The following is a 20,801-nucleotide window of genomic DNA, read 5'->3' on the forward strand; positions in this document are numbered from 1 at the left end:
CTGTGTATGCCTTCTCAACACCTTCATTGCTATGGGATGTTTTTAGCTGTGTGTCCTACCACTTACCCAATTTTTGCTTTGGGCTGCCTGCTGAGCTCGGCACACCACACACCACCAGTGCCCCACGCCCCACCACTGCAGCACACGGTGCCACTATTACAACCAGGAACATATACACCTAAAATGGTCCATACCAAGCAGCTTTGCCAGTGCTGCTTTCATATGCTGACTAGACTACAAGACATTAAAGCTATGCAAATTACAGTGTCTTAAAATATGTTTACTGCTATGTACTCAGGCCTAGCTGTAAGAAACAACAGGTAACTTAAAAAGTATCTGATAATGGGCAGGAACATAAAAGTAACTCATATACTCATAGTAAGTTCCATTACAGAAAACAGACAGACAGATAGATAGATAGATAGATAGATAGATAGATAGATAGATAGATGCTATCACAGAGGAACAGAGGCCACAGTATTTCAGTTCAAAAGAACCAGATTTCATACCGTCCCCATCTAGGAAAATTTAAAAGGCAATTGTTTGCTTACTGTTGCTCATGTTTATATTCAGTTCTTTATTGTTTTAGCCTTCAACAGAGATAAAAAAAAACATTGACTAAGAACTGTTTATCGCTCCTTGATTTATGATTATGTTTTAAAAATAAAAGGTTGTGGAAACATTGTTCAATGTGATCTTTAAATTGAACAGACGAACACCACTTCGTTAAAATCTTAAGCACCATCAGCACAAAAAGGACAGATATGTTCAACATAATAAGTAATAAGAGTACGTACTCATGCACACAAATCAAGGTAGCTGGGATTTTAATTTTGTAAATTGAAATCAAGTACTTGAAATATCTTCCACAAATTGCCAACCGGTTGAATCACACAATGTTTATTACTTAAGTCACAGGAGAAAAGACTTCTTAAATTGGATTATGATTAATTTCATATTTCACTATACTAATTCCCCACTAATCCTTTAAGGGTTCCGGAGTAACATGCTGCTTGCCCAAAAAGTGCTTCAACACCTCATCAGGGGTAGCAAGCGCTATATGAATGCAAAATGTTTTACCTCTTCTATCCCTCCGCACGCCTTCTCAATCCAAATAACTGACTAACGTATCCACCACTCAAATTACTTTCATATTTCACTACACTAATTCAACACTAATCCTTTATGAGTCCGCAGAGGCAGCTACTTGCTGAAAAAGTGCTTTGACGCCTCATCAGGGGTAATTAGCGCTATAGAAATGCAATTACAATACAATGATTTGACAGTTTTCTTTTATTCCTGACCCAATATCTGTTTATATGGACTATATTTTTTACTCTTGCCTTTAAAAGCCACCACCTATTTTTTTAAACATTAATCTTCAAACAACGAATGGCCAGTGGCCTAGGAATGTATTTCACCCAAACCTTATTGGAGACAATTTGGCATGACGATCGCGTTGTCTGCATGAGTTAAACATATGCAAAGGGTGCAATGCTTGCTTTGTGGGGAGAGGGCGGACCATGCAAATGTACAGATATTATTGCCAGTTTTTGTAAATATAAGGAAAATAATAAAGAAGTTAACTGGCAGCCTTGCTTCAATTTATTGTGTTGTCACTGTGTTTGTAGACAACCATCTATCTCCTTCTTTTAGCACGTTGCACCAAGTAGAACAGTGAAGGACAATTACGAGCTTGAAAAAATCACGTGTAGGGGCATGGCCAAGATGGCCGTGTGACCGCACATGCTCCTCCTCTGCTCCTGATCTGCAATTGTATAATCTGCAGAACTCACCTGCTTCTCAGCACCTTCCAGGGAAGATTGAGAGCTCCAACTTGCCTAATCAGGACATACCATTCTCAGTATTGAAGAAAGCAGTGGACAACTAGCTCATGAAAAATTGGTTTCCCCAGCACACTCTAATTTCAACATGTATTACATAAATAAAAAATATCAACAATGTAGATTTTCCTAATAAGTTATGACGGAAAGTCTTAATTTTATTAAAGACACGGAGGCGAGTATTATGCTTTCTTTTCTTGCATTTATTCGAATAGCAGCAAGATAAGTAGAAAAAACTACACTCCCCAGAAGGCTGCAGGAGAAAACTACTGGCCAATGGGGAGAACGATAACACAAAATAAACCAATTAGGTCAGGGCAACCATATAAGGACCTATCTGACCGCAAGCATTCCTCTTTTCTTGTGCGAGTTTGGAAGAAGTTGAAAACAAAGAAACCAAAAATAACAGTATGTAAATAGTCAAAATCCAAGTAAACAGATCTTGAATCAGGAACATCATGGACGAAACATCCTGAGGAAACCACATTGGTAGACAGATGGACGTCGGCGCCAAGAACTCCGGTGAGGTAGGAGGATTCTCTCGAGGAAGGCGGTGGTAATGCTGGAGAACCTAAGGGGGGAGAAAACAGAACAAATATGAGCTGTTGTGGAGGGATAATACTCGCCTCCGTGTCTTTAATAAAATTAAGACTTTCCGTCAAAACTTATTAGGAAAATCTACATTTTATGACAAGACCGGAGGCTCCTATTATGCTAGTTCAAAGCATATCAACAACTAGAGAAGAAGCAGTAATCACAGGTTTACAATAGAAGGTCTTAAACACATTATCATTAGACCAATCTGCTGACTTAAGGATATACTCCAGCGCGAGCCTGACCAAAAGGCCTTAGAAGCCATGGCACCCCTGGTAGAATGAGCACCAAACACAGAAGCATCAATGCCCGCAAGAGACATGATCCAACGGACCCAACGGGCCAGAGTAGCAGAAGAAACAGGGAGGTGAGGTTTGCGGAAAGAAATTAGCAATTGCGTATGGGAAGAAGTCCTAAAGTCAGCAGATTTTTGTTCATAGGCTTTTAAGCAACGACCTACACATAATTTCGGTTGAGCTGGAAAGTAAGGATAAAACACTGACTGTAAATTTGTTTTTGTGCGTCTCTGCACTTGAAACAACATTCCAGTAGGAGAAAATGAAAACTTCTTCCTCCCCATCTGTTCTGCCTGAATCTGGGGACTTGGACGAGTTTGGTGTTGGAGGATCTGAGACTTCTGCCTGGGACATACCATTGGAATTGGGTTCTCAGGAAATGTGAACCTGAGCCGTGAAGTGCCTTATAGGCCAGGCACAAGGATTTAAACGGTATCCTTTTGTCCACGGGGAGCCAATGCAAGTCCTTTAGCTTATTAGACACCGATTCAAATCTAGGGATGTCCAGCACCAGTCTTGCTGCCGCATTCTGGAGGCGTTGCAGTTTGGTAAGGTATTGAGTTTGGATACCTGTGTATAAGGCATTGCCATAATCCAATGTAGACAAGGCAAGCGCTGTAACCACAGTTTTCCGTGAGTCCAGAGGAATAAATGGGCATATTCTTCTGATCAATTTCAAAGTGTGCCATATGGAGGATGACACCTTATTTACCTGGGAATTAAACGTCAGTTTATCATCGAAGATGAAACCGAGATTTTTGACTTTCCCCACTGGGAGAGGGCAGTCGCCCAGAGTGTCAGGCCACCAGTCGGGGGACCAGAGGTCGGCCATAGTACCTAGCAGCATGATCTCGGTTTTTCCACCGTTTAACTTTAGGCAGTTACATCGCATCCAATGGTTAACTTGAGTCATGCAGTTCCTGAAGCGGTCTATTGATTCCTCTATATTGCCAGATACTGATACCACTATTTGAGTGTCATCGGCATATGAGACTGGTGTGAAACCGAAGTTTCTAATAACTGAGGCTAAAGGGGCAACGTAAATGTTAAAGAGAGTGGGGCTAAGCGCCGAGCCCTGAGGAACCCCACATGGTGTCATAAAAGGGTTGGAGGCGTGTTCTCCCAAGGTGACTGTGAAAGATCTGTCTCTCAGAAAGGACGCCATCAGCTGGCGGGCAGAATCTTGAATCCCTAGTTCGTCCAGGCGTGCCAGGAGGATATCGTGGTTCACGGTGTCGAAGGCCGCCGATAGATCTAACAAGATCAAGGCGGCCTTCCCTCCTGCGTCTAACGCACTCCTGAGACCTTCCGCTGCCATTACCAATGCTGTCTCAGTGCCGTGATGTTCTCTGAACCCATATTGTGAGTTATCCAGGTAATTTCTGGAGACTATGAGATCCTTCAGTTGTTGATTCAGCAACTTCTCCAATACTTTAGCTGGAAAGGGTATTCTGGAGATTGGCCTATAGCTGCTGAGGTCTTTAGGGTCCAAGGTACTTTTTTTTAGTAAGGGGGTGACTGCTGCGATTTTCCAGGCATCTGGAAAGGCTCCTGAATGGATTATTTCTGAGAACAGGACGTGTAGCTGCTCACTGAGTATATCTGGAAATAAATGCATTATTTTTGGCGGGCAAGGATCCGTTGGGTTGCCGGATCTGATGGTTTTTACCACCTGGTGTATCTGTTCTACTGTAGGGAGCGTGAAGCGGAAGCCTGTTTCCGGATTTGATGTCTCTCGTTCTGGGTTAAGGTAGTTATTTGAACTTGTAATGGAGTGGTTCGTATTGAATGGTTCAAATACTTTGGCAACTTTGTCCACAAAGAACTTTCCTAAGTTGTTGCAGAACTCAGTGCTGCCTTCCAATTGATTCGTGGGTGAGGGACCTGCTAATTTTTTGATAGTCGCAAAGAGTTCCTTACTGGAGTTCATCGTCTCTTTGATTTTGCTGGTGAAATAATTAGACTTTTCCCTGATCACAAGTTTTTTGTAGTCAGTTAATGTTTGAGCGTAGTCATTTTTAAGGTTTGGTTCGTAGTTAGCTCTCCATTTTCTCTCGGCCCTCCTACATGTTTGTTTCTGTGCCCTGAGTTTTCCAGAAAACCAAGGTTCTGACGGCTTTTTCCGTTTTGGAACAAAGCCTTTCGTAGGGACTGCCAGTTTTACCGCAGTCTTTATCCAAGAGGAGATCCTGTCGGCTAGCTGATTACTGTTGGGCACGGACTCAGGTCTGGTCCTAGTGAGTGTCTCCTGTAGTAGCTGTGTATTAATTTTTGCCCAGTCTTGGTATGTAACTGGCCTCAGGCCTTTGGATACTCCAAGCTGTACCTGACTAATGGTGATAGTAAATATGATGGCGTTATGATCTGACCATGTAACAGGTAGAATCTCCGAAATTTTAAGGTTGGAGTTGGAGGAGAAAATCCCATCCAGTGTGTGTCCTGCCACATGGGTACCTTGATTAACGATCTGGTCCAGGGAGAGTCCAGACATTGCATCAAGCAATTCAACAGTATTGGAGTCCGTAACTTTTTCAAGATGGTAGTTAAAGTCCCCTAGGATTGTGAAGTCTGATCCTTGCAGACTTGATTCTAGAATTGGGCTTCAGATTGATAACAGAGGGGCCCTTGCCTTGGGAGGTCTATACAGTAGAAGGCCTCTGAATGTGTAGTTCTTTGAAAGTGTAATTTGAAATAGAAGCATTTCACAGTCAGAGGAGTTACCCACAATTGAGCTGTGGACGGCAAGCCCTCCCCCCCTTCTCCCTATTCTGTCAGCTCTGGTGGCAGTATACCCTGGTGGTAATGCTAAAGCAATATCTGGGTCTGATGCTCCATCAGCCCATGTCTCCGTGATAAAAGCCACATCCAGGTGGTGTGTATCCAGCAGGTCAGCGATCTCTGTGTTGTGTTTTATCAAGGATCTTGCATTTATTAGTACTGCCCTGAAAACCTCAACCCTCGGTTTGTTGTTTGCGGCGTTCGTCTGTGGCTCAAATTTGCCTATTCTCGTGAAATGAAAGGGCATTTGTTTGACTTCGTCCATGGGGTTTAGACGTTTGCAGTAGTGATTACCAGCTGGGTTATCCAGCTTTAGTAGCTCTTTGTATGTATATACAATTCTTCCTGGTATCCTATCAGCAGATCCAGGGGTTCCGGCCCTAGGCTCGGTACAGGCGCGGACGGGCGCAGACGGGCTTGCCTTTGGCGCGCCTTCGGCGCGCCCGCTGCGCGTTCGCCTCAGCATGTTGTTAAATAGGCTCTTTGTGCCTGAACACTAGTCCGCTCACCAGCCGGAAGCCCAAGTGAACCGGAAGTGAGGAATTCTGAGTCTCAGTAGTCACCCTCCGTGCAATCGGCACTTGCCGCGACGGACCGGGGTGCTGGGCGAGGCTCACAGGTAAATTTACAGTATTGCTTGGAAATTTCCCACCTCCACTCTTTGATTCCCACTAATTAAAAATACAGTATTCCAAGGATAAAAGCAATAAAAGCGATAGTGCAACAGTTTTTAAAAGTTACTTTAAAAGGTAGCGCGCAGTCTGCAGTGTCAACCGCATCCAACTGTGCTATGGCGCCGGTCGTGGAATAAGTAGGCTCTCTGTGCCTGAACACTAGCCCGCTCACCAGCCGGAAGCCCAAGTGAACCGGAAGTGAGGAATTCTGAGTCTCAGTAGTCACCCTCCGTGCAATCGGCACTTGCCGCGGCGGACCGGGGTGCTGGGCGAGGCTCACAGGTAAATTTACAGTATTGCTTGGAAATTTCCCACCTCCACTCTTTGATTCCCACTAATTAAAAATACAGTATTCCAAGGATAAAAGCAATAAAAGCGATAGTGCAACAGTTTTTAAAAGTTACTTTAAAAGGTAGCGCGCAGTCTGCAGTGTCAACCGCATCCAACTGTGCTATGGTGCCGGTCGTGGAATAAGTAGGCTCTCTGTGCCTGAACACTAGCCCGCTCACCAGCCGGAAGCCCAAGTGAACCGGAAGTGAGGAATTCTGAGTCCCAGTAGTCACCCTCCGTGCAATCGGCACTTGCCGCGACGGACCGGGGTGCTGGGCGAGGCTCACAGGTAAATTTACAGTATTGCTTGGAAATTTCCCACCTCCACTCTTTGATTCCCACTAATTAAAAATACAGTATTCCAAGGATAAAAGCAATAAAAGCGATAGTGCAACAGTTTTTAAAAGTTAATTTAAAAGGTAGCGCGCAGTCTGCAGTGTCAACCGCATCCACCGGATCGATAGACCGTTCCAAACACCAGCTTGACCAAAGAGACCAAGCGGATTTGTATGCTCTGGAAGTACCGGGAGCCCAGGCCCGGCTGATAAAGAGTGAAGCTTCCTGAGAAAGGAGTTGGTCAGTAGAGAGAGGCCGGAGAGCTTCCAGGCCGAAAGAGTCAGGGACCGATCCAGAATGAGGTTGTGAGGGGAACCTCGAGGGTCCAGGAGAAGGTCCGTGGAGTGAGGGAGAAGGACCGGAAAGTCCACTGCTAGTTCCAAATGAGAAGGAAACCATATCTGGGATTGCCAAAAGGGCACTACCATGACTAGAGACGTTCGCTGGCGTCGAATCTGGGAAAGAACCCTGTTGATCATAAGAAAGGGAGGAAAAGCGTAATTGAGATGAAGGGACCAATCCTGAAGGAACGCATCGGTCGCTAAAGCTAGCGGATCCGGGCGCCAACTGTAAAAACGAGGTAAGTGGGAATTGAGGCGAGACGCAAATAGGTTGATGAAGAAAGGGCCCCACTTGAGAGAGAGAGAAAGAAACACGGAGGGAAGTAATCTCCAGTCGATGGAATCCCGGAGATACCAAGAGTGCCAATCCGCGACGGAATTGAGATCGCCGGGGAGATACTCGGCTTGGAGGGAAAGATTGTGAAGGAGACAGTAATGCCACAGACTCTTGGCGAGTTCCGCAAGGGGTTTGGATCTTGTGCCACCGAGACGGTTGATGTAACGGACCGCAGAAACATTGTCCATCCTGAGAAGAATGGAACAACTTACCTTGTTCTTTGCGAGACTGCGGATTGCAAAGGAGCCTGCAAGCATCTCTAAACAGTTGATGTGCAATGACGACTCCTCTAGAGACCATGTACCTCCAGTCGAGATTGGACCACAACGGGCACCCCAACCCGCCAGACTGGCATCTGATTCTAATACAAGATCTGGGGCAGTGGCGAAGATAGTCCTTCCGTTCCACGCATCTAAATGGTCTATCCACCATTGCAGTTCGGAACGCGAGTCTCGGTCTAGGAGGATAAGATCTGAGTAAGCCAGCCCCTGACGCAGATGTCTTATTTTTAAGCGCTGAAGGGCCCGATAATGTAGAGGGCCTGGAAAGATGGCTTGAATGGAGGCGGAGAGAAGCCCCACGATCCTTGCGAGGGAGCGAAGGGAAATTCGGGAGAGAGAAAAACTTGAGAAATTTCTGAACGAATAGCTGCGATCTTTTCGGTAGGAAGGAAGAGAGACGCGGAGGGAGAATCTACGCAAAACCCCAGGAACTCTACACCTTGAGAGGGAGTCAACATGGACTTCTCCGGATTGATGAGAAAACCGAGATCGAGAAGAAGGGATTGGGTCACTTGAAGGTTGTTAGACCTGACATCCTTGGCGTGGGTTTTTCCCCTATCTTTTGCCTCTGCTACCCGGATTTTTGATGCTATGCTGAATTTCGTTTTTGCTGGTTTAGATGCTTTGGACACTCTGCCACTGCTGATCAGTGCCAGAGTGTAAGTGCTCCCTGAGTAAAATATCATATTGATTGGATATACCCGATTGGCATATTTGTATCACCATGAAGTCCCTAGTAAAGTGCACTGTGTGTGCCAGGGCTGGTGATGACAGATGCTACTAGTGGGCCTGCAGCGCTGATTGCGCCACCCACACGAGTAGCCCTAAAATGGTGTCTCAGGCCTGCCACCGCAGGCCTGCTTGCAGTCCCTAGACTGCCATGTCCTCCTGGCTAGTGTCCACACTGGCCGGGCATAACCCTTCCCTTTTTATGCACATCAGTTATCCCTATATAACACATCTTTTAGGAGAGGTTGTTTTTAAATCCTGAGTTGGAGAACAGTACTTTTTAGAGAGTAGCTGTTCTCTTGTCTGACCCGTCTGTGTGCCTGGGCATGCTTGTGGATTGACTGTCTGGTTTGAGAGTGACAGGGGCTGGGGAGCCCCCAGGAGGTTGGATGAGTCAGCCCTTTGCTGAATGACTGCATTTGCAAGTAGAGTGGAGGGAGGAGATAGCACCTGGGAGTGAATAGGGCTGTGCCTGCCTGCCACACTGCTGGCTCCACCCCCTGCTGGGCGGCTGACAACTCTGCCCCTCACTCTGAAAGGAAAGCAGAAGCCAGGAAAACAAAGTGCTCCAGCAACACCCAGAACTGGATCAGACCGGGCTCAGGACCCACTTGCACAAAGACTTCAAAGACTTTTAGGGGTATAAGTAAAGGACCCCTGACAACAGATTTTTAGATTCTACAATCAAGAGGAACCTCTGCTGAAAGACGGACCGCTGAAGGACTGAAGGAAGATTGCCTTGCTGTGTGCTCTAAGGGCTGACCTGTTCTGCTGTGCAACTGAAGCTGAGGAGGAGAAGGGGTCTTGCTGTGTGCTGTGATCCTACCTACTTGACCTAAACAAGACTTTGCTGTGTGCTGTGTCTTCAACTTTGAATCTCCAAGGACCTGAGAAGAGCTGGCCTCCTGTTTTGCAACCCAGGGACAGAAAGGTTGCCAAGACTTCAAGACTCTGCTGTGTCCCCCCCTGGGCTGCTGTGTACTGCAGAGATCGTGGGCTGTTTGTCAAGTGCCTGAAACATCTGCCCCGTGAGGTGTGTTGGCTGCTCTCTGCTTTGCTTGAGAGCGCCGCGCTGATCTTTGCCTGAAACCGGCTGCCGCGTTGAGAAGACCGACGTGCTCATTGGCACGTGTATTGCTGTGGCCAAAAGATTGTGGGCGTCCCCAGTGCTAACTGAGCTGCTGTGAGGCTTGGCGGCGTCTCGATCGACCCGCTGACACTGGGCGCCTTAAAATACCCTGCCCGCAATTCACCGCCACGGCCCGGGGCCCGAAATTGATCAGTAGCTGCTTTTCCCCGCTCCGCAAAGCCGCGGAGAAAGAAGCGAGGAGGCCGCGACCTGATTGGTTGCTGGTGGAGGCTTGGCCGGAGGAGCCGCACTGCGAATGGCTGACTCCGGTGACATCTGACATCGTCACTGGGGGCTCGTCGAGGGAGCCGCGACCTGATTGGTCCATCGCTCGAGAGCTGCAGAAACCCCGCACCAAGCAGCCTGAGAGGAGCGCTTTGGGTTATAAGCGCAGGGGCACCGCTGGAGAAACGTGTTTATTTAAATACTGAGAGCCTACAAACTTATTCTTTTTGAATACTAAGTCACACAAGAGACTAGAGACTATGTTTTTATTTTCCTAACAACCAGAGAAAGCTGAAGAGAACCGGAAACTAATGTGCAATGCTATGGTAGTTGATTTTTATTGCTGAAACTAGATAAAGAGATATTTTTAATATACTCACCTGTGTGGTCTGCATTTGTGGTGTACTGGGGGGTCATTGTGGTGGTTACTTGCAAATACTTAACACATTGCCTTGGGGATAAGCCTGTCTGCTCGAGCCAAGCTACCTAGAGGGTGAGCAGGGGTTATCTACAGTGTGTGTCCCTGTACCCTGACTAGAAGCAAGGGTCCCTATTTGGTCTAAGGTACTTACCTCTGCCAACTAGAGACCCCCAGTTCTAACATTGGTGGTCAGCGGTGCGGATTAGAACCAGTATTTGCACTTGACCTGCAGTGATTCGTTGTACATCACTAGTCTAGTTAGCAGCTACATATTGCACAAAATTTGAAGACGATTTTTGGAAGACTTAGGAAGCATCATGTCTCTGAATGGAGTAGGCGAGGAGATGGAATTGCAATTTGAAGTAAAGGAGTTGCTCACATACAAAAAGGAGCAGCTGAAGCAATTCTGCAAACAGCTGGGATGCCCAGTGAAGGGCAGCGCTAACAAAGAAGAGCTACAGAAAGCTCTAAGGGCCTGGTGGGAGGCCAAACATGTTGCGCCAGAGGATTTGACTGGAGAGGAAGGTGCACAGGAGCATGGATTTGGATCCAGTGAAGGCGGAAGAGAGGAGGAATGCTCTCGCTTTGGAAGAGAGAAGACTCCAGTTGGCTCATGAGTTGAGCATGAAGGAGCTGGACATTAAAGCTAAACAGGTGGAGTCCAGTCCTTATGGTGGCAGCGCACAACCAGTACAGGCGGGTAAAGTATACATACCAAAAGATTTGGTGCAGAATTATCAGAGGGGTGAGGATATCTATGCATGGTTTAGATCCTATGAGCTTGCCTTGAAGATGAATGAAGTGCCTGAAAAGAGTTGGGGGGCAGGTTTGTGGAAGCATTTTGAGGCCTCTGGGAGGGATGTCTTAGCACCCTTAGAAGCAGCAGGTACCTTAACATACCCCACTATGAAGGAGGCCTTATGCCTCAGGTATGGGCTTACACCAGAACAGTACCGCCAGAAGTTTAGGAACTTCAAGAAACTTGATTCAAGTACTTGGGTGGAGTGTGTGAGTATGTACACGCGTGCACTGGAAGGTTGGATAAAGGGCAGCAAAGTTACTGATTATGTGGGGTTGTGTCACTTGATTAGTTGGGAGCACTTGAGTAGTCTATGTGTTCCAGAGCTGCGGCAGGGCCGGTCGCTCCACACACCGCGCAGCTCCCTCCGTGAGTGCCGGGACCCTGGACCCCCCCGCTGCTGCCTCGCACAGCCGTGCGATCGGATTGCCGGTCTGCAAACTGCTTGCCTGTCTGTGCCCCTGACTTGGTATTTCGTTGTGCCCACTGTGCCTGTGATTGTATTTTCGTGCCTTCTATTTTTGTGCCTGTGATTGTATTTTCGTGCCTTCTGTGCCCCTGAAGTTGTCGCCGTCCCATTGTCCTTTCCCGCCGCTTTCCCCGTCCCCGATTTCCGCCGCTGCTCCCCTGCGGCCCGCCCCCTTTTGCTTTCTGTAGCCCGCCCAGTGGCCACCCCGCTCCCGCCTCCCGCCTCCCAGCTGCTCCTCCCTCCCACTTCGCCATTTATGGAGGTCGCCGCGCGGGAGCGCAGCGGACGAGCGCAGCGGGCGCGCCGATTGTGCACCAAAGGCGTGCCAAAGGCAAGCCCGTCTACGCCCGTCCGTGCCTGGACCGCGCCCAGTGCCAGGACCCCTGGCCCCCGCCGATGCAAGACGACCCGACAGAACTACGACGCCGCCGCCCTCAACGCACTCAACGCCGGCCGGAACCCCGCCTGCTGCCGGGCCACCCCGAGACGCATCCACGGACCCTTCACCTGCAAGGCCTGCAAGTTCACCTGCCTCCGAACCTGCACCGCTCCCGCCAAGCCAAACACCAGCAACAACCACCTCAAGTGCATCCTACTCAACACCCGCTCCGTCCACAGACATGCCGTGGAACTGTGGAACCTCCTCGACACAACATCACCAGACGTCGCCTTCCTCACGGAAACCTGGATGAAAGTCTCCTCGGCCCCCTACATCGCCATCGCCATCCCGGACGGGTACAAGATCATCAGGAGGGACCGCGTCAACCAGACCGGAGGAGGCATCGCCATCGTCCACAGGAACACCATCCGCATCACGACCAACTCCAAAGACGTCTTCGCCGCCGCCGAGCACCTCCACTTCCAGATTCACACCGACCCAAAGACGACTCTCAGAGGCACCCTCGTCTACAGACCCCCGGGACCACGCACACAATTCAGCGAAGACATCACGGACTTCATCAGCCCGCACGCCCTCCCCTCCGCCGACTACATCCTCCTAGGGGACCTCAACTTCCACCTGGAGAACAACAAGGACCGCAACACCGCCGCCCTGCTGGACAACCTCGCCAACCTCGGACTCAAGCAACTGGTCAACACCCTCAACCACTACGCCGGCACACGCTTGATCCCGTCTTCTCATCCAGCAAGCACATCACCTTCAGCCACTCCACCGGACTCCACTGGACCGACCACAGCTGCGTCCACTTCAGCTTCAGAAGAACCATGACCCACCACCACCCGCAACAGGTTCCCCACAGAAGCTGGAGCAAGATCACCGCCGACCAGCTCACCACCTCCCTCAGCCAGAGCCCACCCGCCTGCACAAAGGACCCCAACGAAGCAGCCCGCAACTTCACGCAGTGGCTGACCACCTGCACCGACGACCTCGCACCACTGAAGAACCCTCCCAGCGGATCCAGAAGCAAGAAGGCATCCTGGTTCACCGATGAACTCAAGGACTCCAAAAAGACCTGCCGCACCCTCGAGAGAACCTGGCTCCTCGACTGGACCACTGACAACATGACCGCCCTCAAGCACGCCATCCGCAAGCACCACCAGCTTATCCGCACCACCAAGAAGAATTCACTGAAGGAACGACTGGACAACAACGCCCATGACAGCAAGGAACTCTTCACCATCGTCAAGGAGTTCTCCAACCCCAGCACCGGCAACAACGACATCACTCCGTCACAAGATCTCTGCGACTCCCTCGCCTCGTTCTTCCACCGCAAGATCGCCGACATCCACAACAGCTTCGGCGCACCATCCACGCACCCAACCGTCGAACCAATGCTCCCCCCACCACCACCCTCCGCACCTGGACCACGGTGACCACCGAAGACACAACCCGCATGATGAACACCATCCACTCCGGATCTCCAACCGACCCCTGCCCCCACCACGTCTTCAACAAGGCCGACTCCACCATCGCACCCCAACTCCGGAACATCATCAACACCTCCTTCAACACCGCCACCTTCCCGGAGAGCTGGAAGCATGCCGAGCTCAGCGCTCTACTGAAGAAACCAACAGCGGACCCCACCGACCTCAAAAACTTCCGCCCCATCTCGCTCCTCCCTTTTCCTGTTAAAGTCATCGAGAAGATCGTCAACAGACAGCTTGCCGCCTTCCTCGAGACGAACGGATCCCTCGACCCCTCGCAGTCCGGTTTCAGAGCCAACCACAGCACCGAGACCGCCCTCATCGCAGCCACCGACGACATCCGAGCCCTGCTCGACAACGGGGAAACAGCGGCACTCATCCTCCTGGACCTCTCTGCAGCGTTCGACACTGTCTGCCACCGCACCCTAGTCCAACGCCTCAGCAACATCGGCATCCAAGAGAAGGCACTGGAGTTGATCATCTCGTTCCTCGCCCGAAGAACACAGAGAGTCTGCCTCCCCCCGTTTCGATCCGAGGCCACCGAAGTCATCTGCGGCATTCCGCAAGGATCTTCACTCAGCCCCACCCTCTTCAACGTCTACATGAGACCTCTTGCAGCCATCGCATGCCAACACAACCTCAACATCATCTCCTACGCCGATGACACCCAGCTGATACTCTCCCTCACCAGAGACCCCGACACCGCCAGAACCAGCCTACACGAAGGGATGAAAGACGTCGCCGAGTGGATGAAGAACAGCCGCCTGAAACTGAACTCAGACAAGACGGAAGTCCTCATCCTGGGACCATCGCCCTCCGCCTGGGACGACTCCTGGTTGCCCCCCGCCCTGGGCACCACTCCCAAGCCGACAGACCACGGACGCAACCTGGGCTTCATCCTGGACTCCTCACTCTCGATGACCAGACAAGTCAACGCCGTCTCCTCATCATGCTTTCACACCCTACGCATGCTTCGCAAGATCTTCCGATGGATCCCGACCGAAACCAGGAAGACGGTCACCCAGGCACTCGTCACCAGCCGACTGGACTACGGAAACACCCTCTACGCCGGAACCACAGCCAAGCTACAGAAAAGACTCCAACGCATCCAGAATGCCTCCGCCCGACTAATCCTGGACATCCCCCGACGCAGCCACATCTCCGGCCACCTTAGAGACCTACACTGGCTCCCCGTCAAGAAGAGGATCACGTTCCGGCTCCTCACCCACGCACACAAGACTCTCCACGACCTGGGCCCCAAGTACCTCAATGACCGCCTGACCTTCTACACGCCCACCCGCCAGCTACGGTCTACTAACCTCGCCCTCGCTGCCATACCACGCATCCGAAGAGCCACCGCCGGAGGCAGATCCTTCTCCTACCTGGCGGCCAAGACATGGAACTCCCTCCCCATCCACCTTCGGCTGACCCAGGACCATCTCGCCTTCAGGAAACAACTCAAGACCTGGCTGTTCGAGCAGTAGCGGACCCTTCCCCCCCAAGCGCCTTGAGACCCTTCCGGGTGAGTAGTGCGCTATACAAATGTTATGATTGATTGATTGATTGATTGATTGATAGATAGCAAGTTAACTGATCCCAGTGAGCTTGCTAAAGAGGCAGACCGCTGGACTAGCACCAGGGTCAACAAAGGGGTGGTAAGTATCCCAGCAAGGGTGGACAGGGTCCCCAGCAGAAAGGTGGGGAGGACAAGGGTAACAGTAAGGAGTTCTCTAAAGGGCCCTAAAACAGTTCCACGGAAAAGGAGTCCCAAGCCCCCAAGCCTAAGAAGTCTTGGCCCCATAAGGGCAGACAGGACAACAGACCTCCCCCTACTTGCTATGCTTGTAGGGAAGTGGGGCACATCGCCCCCAAATGTCCCAAGAAACCCCCAGCACCAGCTGCTGCTCCAGTCCCAGGGTTAGCTAGTGTAGCTTTGGGAGGGGATTTGGTTTCGAGTGGGGAGGAGGGATTAGCTATGATGACCCTTGTCTCTTTAGGAGACCAAGAGATGGTCCAGGATACCTTGATACCCGCTAACACTAAAAAATACGGGCAGAAGGTGACCATCAATGGGAGGGAGATAGAGGCTCTGAGAGACACCGGCGCCAGTGTGACGTCTGTCCGGTGCCAGTGTGTGTCTGAAGAGCAAGTCATTCCCAATGTACTCCGCCCAGTAGTGGCAGCTGACACCTCGGTGCGCCTCTGCAAGATGGCACGTGTTCCCTTTACATGGGGGGGAGTCTCTGGTACCTTGGAAGTCTGTGTCAGTGATGCCTTACCTGTAGATTGTCTGTTGGGTAACGACCTGGAGAGTTCTCCATGGAAGAACGTGGAGCGCAGAACTCACTTGGAAATGTTAGGTCTGCCAGCGTGGATCTGTGTATCCACACGTGCTATGACAGCCAGTAGGGGTGGATCAGTAGAATTGGAGCCTGGAACAATGGCCCAGGAACCTGCCAAGAGAGGAAGGGGCAGAGGGCGCGGGAAACCGGCCCCCACCGTTCCCACGGTCCTGGAGGAAGCAGAACCTAAGGGGGATGCCCAGGAACCTACAGGGGAACAGGTGGCCGAACTGGGGGGAATTGCCTGAGCTGACCCATTGGCAGCAAGAGGGTGGTCCCTCAAGGGAGGAGTTCTGCCAGGCTCAGAAGGAGTGCCCTTCTCTCATTGGTGTGCGGCAGCAGGCTGCAGACCAGGCAGCAGGCCTAGGGTCCAAGGAACATTTGATTTACTGGGAGGATGACTTACTTTATAGTGAGCCTAAGTTTGCTGAGCCCGGTGCAGCCCGTGTGCTGGTGGTACCCGAGCGCTTCAGGAACTTCCTACTGGGTCTGGCTCATGACGAACCTCTCGCAGGACATCTGGGGCAAGACAAGACCTATAACAGGCTTGTCACCCACTTTTACTGGCCCCAGATGAAGAAGCACGTCAGTACCTTTTGTAAGTCTTGCCAAACATGTCAAGCCAGTGGTAAGAGCGGAGGAAAGTGCGTGGCACCCCTCCAACCTTTTCCAGTGGTGAGCACCCCTTTCGAGCGTGTGGGAATTGACATTGTGGGGCCCCTGGACCCCAAGACTGCCTTAGTCAATAGGTTTATCCTGGTCTTGGTGGACCACGCCACCCGGTACCCGGAAGCAGTCCCTCTCAGGACAATCACAGCCCCCGTGGTGGGCCGTGCATTGATGGGGATCTTTTCCCGTGTGGGGTTCCCCAGAGAGGTGGTCTCCGACCGGGGTACCAACTTCATCTCTAGGTACATGAAGTTTCTGTGGGAGGAGTGTGGGGTAACTTATAAGTTCACCACTCCTTACCACCCTCAAGGAAATGGGTTGGTTGAAAGGTTCAACCGCACCCTGAAAGGTATGATTATGGGCCTAGCGGAGCCCATGAGACGGAAGTGGGACGTCTTGTTACCATGCCTGTTGTTTGCCTACAGGGAGGTGCCTCAGAAGTCCTTAGGGTTCAGTCCCTTTGAACTGCTGTATGGCCACCCTGTTAGAGGGCCTCTCACACTGGTGAAGGAGGGGTGGGAGAAATCCCTGGGGAAACCCCCCAGGATGTGTTCAGCTATGTGCTGGCTATCCGCAACCAGACGCAGCGCTTCAGGAAGCTCGCTCAAGAGAACCTAGAAGCCAGCCAGGAAGAGATAAAAAGATGGTACGACCAGAATACCACTCTGGTTGAATTTCATCCTGGGCAGAAAGTGTGGGTGATGGCGCCGGTGGAGCCTTGTGCGCTACGTGACAAGTGGACTGGGCCATATGAGGTGGTAGAGCGCAAGAGTGAGGTGACCTAACTGATCAACATGAAGACTCCTAGGCAGCCCCTGAGAGTCTTGCATGTGAACCGCCTCAAGCCCCACTTTGAGAGGTCTGAAGTGACAATGCTCATGGCTACAGATGATGGAGGGGAAGAGGATAGTGATCCTCTCCCTGACCTCCTGGCAGCCAAGGAGCAAGACGGGTCAGTGGAGGGTGTGGTCCTCTCACCCACCCTGACCCCAGAACAACAGAGAGACTGTCGCCAGGTGTTGGGTCAGTTTGCCTCCCTGTTTTCTCTGACCCCAGGTGTCACCAATTGGTGCGTCCATGATGTGGACACTGGAGATAGTCTACCTGTGAAACAGAAGTTTTACAGAGTAGCTGACAAGGTCAGGGCCAGCATCAAGGAAGAAGTTTCCAAGATGTTGGCGCTAGGGGTAATTGAGCCCTCCAGCAGTCCCTGGGCTATCCCAGTGGTCCTAGTTCCTAAGAAAGCTGCTACACCCGGTGGACCGCCAGAACTTCGGTTTTGCGTGGACTACCGTGGGCTCAATGCGGTCACCAAAACTGACGCGCACCCCATCCCCAGAGCTGATGAGCTTGTGGATTGGTTGGGAGCTGCCAGGTATCTCAGCGCCTTTATTTGACTTCAGGGTACTGGCAGATTGCCTTAACTGAGGGGGCAAAGGAGAGGTCGGCATTTTCAACACCAGAGGGGCATTTCCAGTTTCGCGTCATGCCCTTTGGATTGAAAAATGCCCGTGCCACCTTCCAGAGACTGGTCAACCGGGTACTGACCGGGCTGGAGCAATTCAGCGCCGCATACTTGGATGACATTGCTGTGTTCAGCTCCACTTGGGAGGAACACTTGCAACACCTCTGTGAAGCGTTGAAGGCTCTGCAGAAGTGCCAGATAGGGCAGGGGTCAGTGGTGTACTTGGGACACCAGGTGGGGAGCGGCCAGGTGGCGCCCCTACAGGCGAAGATCGATACCATTCTGGCTTGGGAACCCCCCAAGACCCAGACAGAGGTGAGAGCCTTTCTAGGACTCACTGGGTACTATAGACGGTTCATCAAGGGATGCGGCACCATTGTTGCCCCCTTGACAGAACTAACCTCTCGGAATCAGCCCAGGAAAGTGAATTGGACCGAGGCCTGTCAAACTGCTTTTGATGCCCTGAAAACTGCAATGTGCACAGCACCAGTGCTTAAGGCACCTGACTTTTCCAGTGAGTTCATAGTGCAAACAGACGCTTCAGAGCAAGGTGTGGGAGCAGTACTCTCACAGATGGACGACGAGGGCGGGGACCAACCTGTAGCTTTCATTAGTAGGAGGCTACTTCCCAGGGAACAGAGGTGGAGTGCTATTGAAAGGGAAGCATTTGCTGTGGTCTGGGCCCTGAAGAAGCTGAGGCCCTACCTGTTTGGGACCCACTTCCGTGTTCAGACCGACCACAGGCCCCTCAGATGGTTAATGCAGATGAGGGGTGAGAATCCAAAACTGTTGAGGTGGTCCATCTCCCTACAGGGAATGGACTTCACGGTGAAACACCGTCCCGGTACAGAACACGCCAATGCTGATGGTCTGTCCAGGTTTTTCCGCCTTAGTGATGAGAACTCCCAAGAGGGTGGGTAGTTCTCCCCACTTTCAGCTGGAGGGGACACGTGTTAAACCTGACATCCTTGGCGTGGGTTTTTCCCCTATCTTTTGCCTCTGCTACCCGGATTTTTGATGCTATGCTGAATTTCGTTTTTGCTGGTTTAGATGCTTTGGACACTCTGCCACTGCTGATCAGTGCCAGAGTGTAAGTGCTCCCTGAGTAAAATATCATATTGATTGGATATACCCGATTGGCATATTTGTATCACCATGAAGTCCGTAGTAAAGTGCACTGTGTGTGCCAGGGCTGGTGATGACAGATGCTACTAGTGGGCCTGCAGCGCTGATTGCGCCACCCACATGAGTAGCCCTAAAATGGTGTCTCAGGCCTGCCACCGCAGGCCTGCCTGCAGTCCCTGGACTGCCATGTCCTCCTGGCTAGTGTCCACACTGGCCGGGCCTAACCCTTCCCTTTTTATGCACATCAGTCATCCCTATGGAAGGCCCAGGGTACCCCCCGGGGCAGGGTGCAGTGTATGTAAAAGGTAGAGCACGTACTAGTGCAGGTATCATGCTCTGGTAGTGAACAGTGGCCATTTTGTGTGTTCACTGCTGCAAGGTTATCTTGCTCCATAGGCTAACATGGGGGAGCCTGGTGCCAATGGCCATCAGCCTATCTTCTCATAGGAACAAGATAAGACATGAGTGTTTGATATCCCTGAGCTCAGCATTTAATAACACATCTTTTAGGAGAGGTTGTTTTTAAATCCTGAGTTGGAGAACAGTACTTTTTAGAGAGTAGCTGTTCTCTTGTCTGACCCTTCTGTGTGCCTGGGCATGCTTGTGGATTGACTGTCTGGTTTGAGAGTGACAGGGGCTGGGGAGCCCCCAGGAGTTTGGATGAGTCAGTCCTTTGCTGAATGACTGCATTTGCAAGTAGAGTGGAGGGAGGAGATAGCACCTGGGAGTGAATAGGGCTGTACCTGCCTGCCACACTGCTGGCTCCACCCCCTGCTGGGCGGCTGACGACTCTGCCCCTCACTCTGAAAGGAAAGCAGAAGCCAAGAAAACAAAGTGCTCCAGCAACACCCAGAACTGGATCAGACCGGGCTCAGGACCCACTTGCACAAAGACTTCAAAGACTTTTAGGGGTATAAGTAAAGGACCCCTGACAACAGATTTTTAGATTCTACAATCAAGAGGAACCTCTGCTGAAAGACGGACCTCTGAAGGAAGATTGCCTTGCTGTGTGCTCTAAGGGCTGACCTGTTCTGCTGTGCAACTGAAGCTGAGGAGGAGAAGGGGTCTTGCTGTGTGCTGTGATCCTACCTACTTGACCTAAACAAGACTTTGCTGTGTGCTGTGTCTTTAACTTTGAATCTCCAAGGGCCTGAGAAGAGCTGGCCTCCTGTTTTGCAACCCAGGGACAGAAAGGTTGCCAAGACTTCAAGACTCTGCTGTGTCCCCCCTGGGCTGCTGTGTACTGCAGAGATCGTGGGCTGTTTGTCAAGTGCCTGAAACATCTGCCCCGTGAGGTGTGTTGGCTGCTCTCTGCTTTGCTTGAGAGCGCCGCGCTGATCTTTGCCTGAAACCGGCTGCCGCGTTGAGAAGACCGACGTGCTCATCGGCACGTGTATTGCTGTGGCCAAAAGATTGTGGGCGTCCCCAGTGCTAACTGAGCTGCTGTGAGGCTTGGCGGCGTCTCGATCGACCCGCTGACACTGGGCGCCTTAAAATACCCTGCCCGCAATTCACTGCGGCTGCCCGGGGCCCGAAATTGATCAGTAGCTGCTTTTCCCCGCTCCGCAAAGCCGCGGAGAAAGAAGCGAGGAGGCCGCGACCTGATTGGTTGCTGGTGGAGGCTTGGCCGGAGGAGCCGCGCTGCGAGTGGCTGACTCCGGTGACATCTGACATCGTCACTGGGGGCTCATCGAGGGAGCCGCGACCTGATTGGTCCATCGCTCGAGAGCTGC

General features: G+C 51.2%; 1 long non-coding RNA gene across 1 annotated transcript in view; it reads right to left on the minus strand.

Annotated features, from left to right (window-relative positions):
• Nucleotides 1–2,119: 2,119 nt before the first annotated feature.
• The window catches only part of LOC146785589 (uncharacterized), a 71,319-nt gene continuing 52,637 nt past the window's right edge, over nt 2,120–20,801 (minus strand). Inside the window, exon 3 of the long non-coding RNA XR_014970688.1 lies at nt 2,120–2,415. This is a non-coding gene — a long non-coding RNA (uncharacterized LOC146785589). The remainder of the gene's footprint in view (nt 2,416–20,801) is intronic.

Source organism: Triturus cristatus, chromosome 11 (genome assembly GCF_964204655.1).
Source record: "Triturus cristatus chromosome 11, aTriCri1.1, whole genome shotgun sequence".
Lineage (NCBI taxonomy): Eukaryota > Metazoa > Chordata > Amphibia > Caudata > Salamandridae > Triturus > Triturus cristatus.